We start from the raw sequence: 10,274 nt of genomic DNA, 5'->3' as shown, positions 1-10,274 counted from the left end.
AGCGTATATAACCTGAGGTACCACTGTACATTACAAAAAGGGGGGTGGAATTATTATTGTAGTTAACCAGACCTTGATCTAACAGGGCATTTATAAAAATGAGTTCCAAATATTGTTAAATTTGTCCACAACAAATTTTAAAAAGCTTGAAATTTAGATCAAGTGTGATATTTCAGCAAAGGCTTTTATATCTATTATTTCTATTCCCTCCCCTTAACCTTTTTTTTTTTTTTGTCACTCTGAGGGAGACAGTACGGCTTTTTGTAACCTCTGGCCTGTGATCGTGAAGTTGCACATGTCTTTTCCAATAGTTGCATTATTTCCCATGTGCCGTCTGTAGCAACACACAGTAGGCTGGGCTGCTGCGACTCATATTTAGGTCACGTAGTGTGGACTGCTCTTCCTGGAGAGATGTTGCTCACCTCGGTGGGACAGTCTGGGGCAGTTGCTGAGTAAGAGAAGCCAGCGGCTGGAGAACAAGTCACTGATTGTGGTTAGCATGCGAAGCTCCGCCTGCTGTGGATACAGCTAAGGCTATGGCATGACATCTAAGGCTCAGGAAGCTGGTGGCTTTCTGATTTCTTCATGCTCCGGATTCCTTTAGACACAAACCAGTTAAACTAGATATCCATATCCTAAGGGGTTTTTCAAATGCCACCTGCCAGGAAAAGTGTGACTTGCGGAAGGTAACACAATTCACATCCTCGTGAGATTTATATAGCGCAGTTCGAATATTGTTTGTATATATTTATTTAGTTATTACATTTGTAGATGTCACAGCATAAAAATACAGGCGATTCCCCATTTTTGCCATTCCTGTGCCCTTTTAGCGCTGTTTTTGCCTCTTTTTGTGCCACTTCCGGGTTCGCAGTGATGCGTGCCTGCATGCACGTAAATGGGGAGTTGCTTGTACAAGATACAGTGGTACCTTGGGTTAAGTACTTAATTCGTTCCAGAGGTCCGTTCTTAACCTGAAACTGTTCTTAACCTGAAGCACCACTTTAGCTAATGCGGCCTCCCGCGGCCACCGCACCGCCAGAGCATGATTTCTGTTCTCATCCTGAGGTAAAAGTTCTTCACCCAAGGTACTACTGCCGGGTTAGCGGAGTCTGTAACCTGAAGCGTATGTAACCCGAGGTACCACTGCATAAGGGTGGGCACACATTTGTTCTGGGTCCTCCTCTGTCCTCCTGCGTGTGGGGGGAGCACCCTGTTGCAACAGCTTTAATAAAGATCAGGCTTACTAGCTGCTTTGCTTCTCAATATTCTCTGGTTGGCCTCTGTTATTTTCTCCTACGATAGGGAACCTACTTAAGGACTCTATACGGGCTCTTGGATACCCCATAAGGGAAGAAGGGCAGATTTTGTTTACAACAGGACCTATAAATTAAGACCAGAGATCTCACACTTATTAAGCTCTGCACAATTATTAGCACGTTTATACATATCAAGACACAGGTGACACACTATTAGCATTGATTATGGTGTCATAACTATATAATTGCAAGAACATTCTGGCAACATGACAAACACAAATTGACCAAGTGATTGTTACTTAAACTTCTCAGGCGCTTAGGGAAACCCCTTCCCAAGGAGAATTCCCACAGGCCTGGACTGAAGCCCAAACTTGATGCTGATAAAGTGATAAAGAAGTTGTTGAACTTTCCCAGCTGCAAAAAACCAAGTTTTTTTAAGCTATTTTGAACTATTTTTTAGGAAAATTGGCAAGAATGACACTGCCAACATGGCTTGCCATATGTCTGCATTTCCCTCAACATTTTTAAATTTTCATTTGCCAGTTTCCGCCTGGACACTGCTTACAACAACAGTATTTGTTTAGGGTGCTGGGAATTGTACCTCTGTGAGGAGGGAAGCCACAACTGTTGAAGTGATATAAATGCACGTTAAGGGGATGGTTGTGGATATGTTTTGTGACCTCTCTGGGGATAAGTTGAGGCCTACTCAGGAGTATGTGGGTGAGGTAGAACAGGAAATTGTTATTTGCTTAGTTTGGAGAGCTGACAGAAGAATCTGGAAGGAGAGACTGACATGAGGTTTTTTTTGTATATGTTTCAGAATTGGATTGGGGGCATAGGCAAAAGTCTCTCCCCCCTTGTTAAACTATTTGCTGTGGTCATGGAGGATTGTTAAAGGCCTTGTGGAGTGTGTGCATGTGCATTTATTTTTTATTTTTTATTTTTTGCTCCTTTGTTGCGTGTAGTATTTCTACCAATATGCCACCTACCTTAAATTGCTGGGCTGGGATGTTTCAGAAGCTCAGTAATGTAAATACATATGCTGGCATGAATATTTTTGGTGGGGGGAGCCAGCCTGAGTGAATCAAACAGGGTTAAACCAGCACAAATCGAAATACTCAGGATTAAAGAGTTTGCCAACTGCAGCTTCAGTGGAACAGAGGGGCAAAAGGTTCCTTTTTATGTGGGACTTCTTACAGTTCCATACCCCCCAACATTTATCCGATGAAAATAGGACATCCCATTCCATAATGATAATTTTACTGTTTATACCTCACATATCTTACTGGGTTGGCCCAGCTGCTCTGGGCAGCTTCCAACATATAAAAAAACATAATAAAACATTAAACATTTAAAAACTTCCCTATACAGGATTGCCCTCAGATGGCTTGGGGGTTGGATAACTCCATACCCTCCAACATTTCTCCAGTGAAAATAGCGACATCCTAAGGAAAAGTGGGACATTCTGGGATCAAATCAGAAACCGGGACGGCTTCTCTAAATCAGGGATGCCCCTGGAAAATAGAGACCTGCAGTTCTATTGTCAAAAGTATTAATAAAGCTATAGGACCAACAGCATGGTTGTTCTAGTTTTGGAAACTGGGCCAGCGGAAATAACGCATAATCCAATCACCTTTTTTGAGTATACAAAATCACCCATGTTAAACAACTACTTTGGGCTGATTCAGATGTTCAAAATAGTCTGCTGGTCAGAGGCTATTATTCTATGGCTATGCCAATATCTCCTCAGTGAGTGACTTTGGTGCCTGAAAGATACACACATTCATGTTTGTCATTCAATGGCGCGTATGTGTGAATGGACCATAACAGAGAACTCTCATACCAAGAATAAGAATGCATTGCATCCAGACTGAATTGGATCTTAGTGCCAAGTACAGATAAGTTATGTTAGATATAATCCAATGCTTTCTTTCTCAGTGGAGTCACACACTGAAATTAAGGCTTCTTCTAGGTGTATTTATAAATAAATGCAGGTAGGTGTGCTTCATGCAGATGATTCCCGTAACTGTAGCAGCTGAAAAATACCATATGTTTCCACAATTGTGCAAGTAGTCAGTGGGAGGCTGTGCCTGCATACACAGCCCAGAACATATGTTGAGGTTCTTCCTGTAAATTGACCTTGGTTTCACATAGACAGCTGAACCAGCTCAGATTCTGCATGTCTGAACTGGCTCTTGACTAGCTATACAAGCTGCAAGATTTCAGACCTCCAGATACAGACTAAGGCCAGAAGGAGAAATATCATATACATAGTTTGACATATTGCTTCACTTTTAAACGGGTTGACTCAATATAGTAAGTTGCTTCAACTATTCTTTATCTTTTTTTCCATGTTCCATAAGATCACAGCTGGTCTGTTTCTAAAGCCCCCAAACTGTTGAGGAATCCTGTAAACATTATCAAGCTGAGGGATCTTGAAGGACAGCTCTGGCAGCAAAAATGTGGTATAGGAATTGCTAAATAAACAAGCAATGCTGAACAAATAAACAACTAAGGTGTGGGTGCTGATTTGCCAGTTCACACCAGACCGGAATGGTTGTAAACCGGCATTTGCTGAATCATTGAAAACCCTTAGTCATGTGAACACAATCTTGCTGAGTCAGAGCAATTTGCCATGTAGAGCGCAGGAAACAAGGGCAATAATGGGTTGAGCCATTAGCTTCCAGCTGGTTGTACTCTGGGGACACCCTCTTGGCAAAATGAAGGATGTGCTTGCCGTGATTAAAATAGCTGCTGATGCTGTGTGCATTCTGTAGATTTTCTAATGCTATTAAAAAACCCAAACAAAACTATTGGCTATCAGTACAGTGGTACCTTGGGTTAAGAACTGAATTCGTTCTGGAGGTCCGTTCTTAACCTGAAACTGTTCGTAACCTGAGGTACCACTTTAGCTAATGGGGCCTCCCGCTGCTGCCGTGCCGTCATGCGATTTTTGTTCTCATCCTGAAGCAAAGTTCTTAACCCAAGGTACTATTTCTGGGTTAGCGGAGTCTGTAACCTGAAGCGTCTGTAACCCGAGGTACCACTGTACATATTGTTGTAGTGAGTTCCATAGTCAGTGATGTTGAGAAAGCGTCTTAAAATCCCATTACTTCCCTTTTTCATTATGAAAAGGAAAATATAGTAGCCTCCCATTGATTCCTGCCTCTCCCCCCTCCGTTTATTTCCACATGCCTCTGTAAATGCAATCCCATCTCCAGATGTGGGTAGGAGAGAGGTTTGTGAAGTAGTTACAGCATAAAAGCGGTAGACAGGGGAAATGTAAAGAATCCCTTGCCCACTGGCTTCAAAAAGTGCTTTCCCCCAAGATGGTTTCTGTAATTGTTTGCATGAGGTGCATAGCTTGGACTATATTACAGCACTAAAAGTGTGTGCAACCCTTTGGTTTACATGAGCAGTGGGATTAGGAAAGTGAATTAGATTAATGAGATTGAATGCAGTGATGAATAAGGGAGAGATCTTCTGCAGCTGGCTAGAATTTAGTGCATCCATTTAATGGAAGAATGCACTCGGATCTGAGTGTTTTGTGTCCCAGTCCAGCAAACACAGTGCAGGTAGACTGCTGTACTTGGATGTGCAGAAGAGGGATAGCTGTCTTTAGAGGGATAACTCAGTCGATAGGGCACAATACTCTTAATCTCAGGGTTCGAGCCCCACATTGGGCAGAAGATTCCTGCATTGCAGGGGGTTGGACTAGATGACCCTTGTGGACCCTTCCAACTCTACACTTCTAGGATTCTATAAGCCCTTCAGCAATGGACTACCTGAATTGGTTGACCAGTAAAAAAAGCAACCTCCAAAAGCTACGGTGAGGCAAACCTTTATTAGGCCCAACCAAAATGTCACAAAATAGAAAGCAAGCTTTTGAATTCTCCCAAATCCCTTTATGAGGCTGGATGTTACAAATGGCATTGGGGAGGGGGGGAGCCAAGAAGTTCCCAGACACGGAAAAATGCACCTATCTGTGGCATATCTGTGGCTTCAGTGGCACATGGCCTGGGCTCAAGCACATGACAAGTCTAGCAAGTGAAGCCAATCCTAGTGCACTGGGATGGCCTCAGTGGGGGGAGGAAACTGCCTAATCTGGAACAACCTGCTTTCCTGCTGCTGTCACCTTGAGCCCTTCATGTAGCACCTAGTTAACACAGAGGATTTACCGTATTTTTTGCTCTATAAGACTCACTATTTCCCTCCTAAAAAGTAAGGGGAAATGTGTGTGCGTCTTATGGAGCGAATGCAGGCTGCGCAGCTATCTCAGAAGCCAGAACAGCAAGAGGGATCGCTGCTTTCACTGTGCAGCGATCCCTCTTGCTGTTCTGGCTTCTGGGATTCAGAATATTTTTTTTCTTGTTTTTCTCCTCCAAAAACTAGGTGCGTCCTGTGGTCTGGTGCGTCTTATAGAGCGAAAAATACGGTAAATAGACTCTGAAGCATCATCAGGAGGGCAGAACTCCATATCTAATTTTGCATTGCATCTAGGATCCTGAAGAAACTAGTGTGTGTCAGGGGACTCCCCACTTTACTCTGCTTTTGTAGGAATGGATGGAATGCTGTGAATCCAGTTGGTGGAATGATATGTTGCATCTCTTAGTCCAGAATTCATACACAGGAATGTGCAATGCTTTCTTAGAGTTTGAGGCTCCAAAGGGATATTAAGATCAAAAGTTCATGGATCCCACCCCCCTCAAGTACATAAATGTTTTCCAGGACTATTTTGAGCTATGAATTGGGCAGACCAGAGTGATTCAATCTTGGCCATAAAGGACTTTGTGCAAACACTTGCATGACTTCCTATATAGCGACAAAACATTTTAACACCTCTTTGATTGCAAATAAAACAGAACAGCAACTAGCAGATCGGTTACAGGCTGTTGCAGCAATTTAGGAACCCCAAAATTGGGAGTCGTCATCGGGAACACTTGACACGAGCACCAGCAGTCATATTCCAATCACAACTCAATAGCGTCGGGCGTGGCCTGGTGATAACTTGTGTTCACATGTCAGCTCGGCAACGAAGCTAAGCAGGTAACCTTGGGTCAGTCACTCTCAGTCTAATAACCCACCTGCAAGGTTATGCAGATACAATGGGGAAAATGATCCTCCACTGAGACACTTATAGGAAGGGTACAACATAAATGAAACAAACGATGGGTCAGACTATTGCCATCTGAACCGCCCCTTGCCACGAGGCAAGAGGTGCTGTAAAGTGACAGATGTAGCAGAAGCCGTAGAAATGTCAACAGACCAATTTGGAGTTTGTGGATGGGTTTCGCTTCCCACTCCCTCTCTCCATTGGCTCTTTGGCAAAATGTACTGCTGACCAAGGCCTCCTGGCAATGCACAGAGGGGTTCTCAGTAGCACATCTACAGAAAACTGCCCGTTGGAGGCTGACCAAAGTTTGACCCTCAGCGCCCTCAGACCTTCCTGTTTGGCCTAGTTTTGGATGCCAGGTGTTGGAACTGGTCCAGGGTAATTTGAGTTTTCAGCTTTTTCCTCTCCTGGTTTTACTGATGTACTGCAAATTTAAAAGTAGCATTAGGCAAAATTATTTGGGTGAAGCAGTCAGAAATATAAGCTAGCAAAAACAAAACAAAAACCTCCACAGCAAACTTTTCAACAAATTTGGAGTCATTATTATTATTATTTAGTCTTTATTTTGTAGTCACTCTGTGAGGTTTTTGCATTTCACAGAATAGATTGTTGCAGTTCAGAAGTGCACCTTGGTGAAGGCCACACAGTGAGTCATTGACTTGGGACCAGGTCACTTAGGGCCAAGTCTCACCCTCTTAACTAAGACAAATGGTCTGGGAGGGGAGAAGGGCGAAGCCAGCACGTTTCTATGGACGCATGGACTAACCACAGGATTGCAGTAACAGGAGGAAGTATCTCATTTCACCGCTGGTTAAGCAAGTCCTGGGACAATAAGGTTCCTCAGCAGTGGAAGGGGAAGTGGGGTGGGATTTAAAGCAGACTTGGAAATAATATACAGAGAAAATACTGTCTTGGAAAATAACGTTGTTTGTTGTTGGCGGGGTTCCTTCGTTCAGGGAAACGCTTAAAATGTGTAGATTATTATTTTTTTACTTCAAGGGAAAAGGTGCAAGGTTAACTGAGCACTGCAAATTGACAAGTTATTTTCTACCTTATTTTCCTCTTTCTGATGATATCCTGGCAGAGTACATCTTTTGGAAGGGTAGAAAAGTATGGCCCATATCCTTAATCCAGTGATACTTTGTTTTCTTTACCAAATAAAAATCAGTGTACTCTTCACGTTCATGGCTTTATAGTGGTGTCCATATTTCACCCTGAGTGGCTATTATCATGGAAAGTAGCTTGCAAGAATAAATTCCCTGTCTGAAGTAAGAATTCTTTCTGTGAGTGAAGGATGTTGGACGCCACTTGCAAGACCATGTGAGGCCCAAACTGCATATTCCTTGGACTTGCAAGCACATAAGTAGGTGTTATAGCTTGGCATATTCAATTGAAAAATAACCAAAATATTACTAAAATGTTTTTCTTTAGAATTACAGAATAGCAGGCATTGTGGAGGAAAGGCTACTAACAACTTTTTCTATTTTTTACCACCACATTTATTTACTGTAATGCTGGAATTTTATTTTATGCAGTGGATCTAAGTATGACTTGCACTTTCACTTAGTAAAACATAAAACAATTTTGAACATAGTTAAATTCAAAACACAGTGACTCAGTCACAAGTCAACAGCAAACACTTGTTTTATTTTTTTCTGCAATATAGTGCCCCCAAAGGAGCTAATGTTTCTAACAAGATAGTATCTGAACTGCAGCACTAGCTTTTACAGCGTGATGCCCCATCCGCAAATGTAACATGCTGGCGAAGTATATACCATTACCTCAATTTAAAGAATGCAACATCCTGCAGCAATTTTTTAAAAATCCCCTAATCTAAAACCAAAACCCAGTTACTCTACATTACGAAGTTAAATCTGAACCTTTGCTTTCCACAATGCTTCCTAGCAGAGCACAGAAAAATCTCGCATTTAAATCATACGTATCTCTTGCAGAAATTTCTGCAATGCAGTGACTGTTAGAGGAAGAAATAGTAATCGACGTGTTTCTATGATATACTGCCCCAAACCAGAGCAAAGCTTTTTTAATTTATTTTTTTCATGATCAAGTACTGCTCCGAAATTAAAGCAATAACGTGCTTCTCGCAGTGCAGTGCCAAAATCCTTACCAACTCCCCCCGCCCTCTGCAATGCAGTAGTCAAAATCCGGAGCAAGATCCCACCCCGAACCGCAGTGTCCGCGTCTACTGCGAGTAACTACTGCATCTCGCACACGGTCCGCTCCTAAAGCTGCCCCTTCAAATAATTTAACCTTCCACCGGGTATTTTGGGAGGCTGATGTATACGATGTTTTCTGGACACGGGTTGTCTCTGCCCCCCAACGCTTTCTCTCCACCCCCCATGCGATCTAGTGGGCTTGGCTACTCGTGTGAAAGGAGCCTCTTGCGCGTGCCAATACAGCACAAAAAAAAAGTTGCGGGTGGTTTGGGAAGCCTCGCCGGGGAATCGAGGGACGGTCGCTGCCAAAGTGAGCTCCTTTTGCCCGGGGGAAGCCCCGATCCCCACGATCACCGCCGCCGCATACGTGGCGGGGGGAACCGGGGAACTTGGGCGCCGCCGGTCCCTCCCGGAGTCAGTTCTGCTTCCCGATTGCAGAGCGCGGAGGGAGGCGGCGGGGAAGGAGAGAGTAAAGGAGGGAGGCACGGCGCTCCTCCCTCGCCCGCCCTCCTTCCCCGGGGCTGGGCTCCAGGCAGGCGGTGCCTGCAGCTCGCAGCTGCCCCGCGTGAGACCCGGCCAAGCCCGGCGCTCCAACCGCAGCAGGAGCGGGCCGAGCGAAGGGCGAGGAGCCGGCCCAGCCGCGTGCGAAGAAGCCGCGCTGCTTTCCCGCCTGCGGCCGCTGCTTGCATAAACAAGGCGGGCGGGATGCCAGAGGAGCTCCGTCGCGCTCGCCTGGGAAGGAGGGAGGGAAGGCAATGAAGGCCGGGGCAGCACCGAGAGAGAGAGAGACCAGAGGGTGGCCTGACCTGGACTCGAGGGCAACAGGCAGGCGGGGACGCTGCCTGGGTAACCTTGGCCACAAGTCACAGCCTGTGCGCCTGACTTGCTCCCCAGGGTTGCTGGGGAGGGTAGGAGGGAGGCGAGGGGGAAGCTTGCGCGCTCCTCCGCCTGGAGCTTTTGGGGGGAAATGTGGGCTGTATCAGTGGAACGAAAGCAAAGCAAACAAACGCATCCCCGAAGTAAACCCGCCTCTGTCGCCTGCTTCCAGAGGGCTAGCTGTTGTTTTGTGGTTGGCTTGGGCTGTGTGTATGCACCATAGGGGCATCCAACTCCTAGGGGCCATGGTCCCTTCGCTTCCCCTCAGAACAAAATATTTGAGGGGTCCAGCCGTGGGCATAGCCGGGGGGGGGGCGGGAGGGCAGTGCCGGAGTTACCTATAAGCTAAACAAGCTGCAGCTTAGGGCTCCACACTCTTGAGGGCCCCCCAAAAAATTTAAAGGAAAAAACACCATGGATGTACATTTCCAAAATATAAGATAAAAAACAAATAAAATAAAACCTCCATGCAGCAACAGTGTTTTGTGTTGTGTAGGCTCCTGTTCGTTAGGTGTGAATGGCTTTAGATACCTATTAGGTCCATAAATTACTATACAGCATATATTCAACGTAAAAAACAGTGACAATTCGTTGTTGACAAAGGACAGCCTGACATATAAAGGGCCCCATTACCTTCAGTAGCTTAGGGCCTCATCAAACCTAAATCCGGCCCTGGGGGGGGACAGCTGCCCCCCCTAAATCAAGTAAATAATAAAAATGCTTAACTCACGGACCAATTGTGTCACAGATAACTTGGTTCTGCCCCCCCCATATAAAGCCCACTCCCATAAAATAAAACATAAATCCCCCCAAACATTAACAGGCATTGCAGTTCAAATGGTGTGTACGCCCCAT

This window comes from Podarcis raffonei, chromosome 13 (assembly GCF_027172205.1).
Source record: "Podarcis raffonei isolate rPodRaf1 chromosome 13, rPodRaf1.pri, whole genome shotgun sequence".
NCBI lineage: Eukaryota > Metazoa > Chordata > Lepidosauria > Squamata > Lacertidae > Podarcis > Podarcis raffonei.
This window is presented reverse-complemented; position numbering follows the sequence as displayed.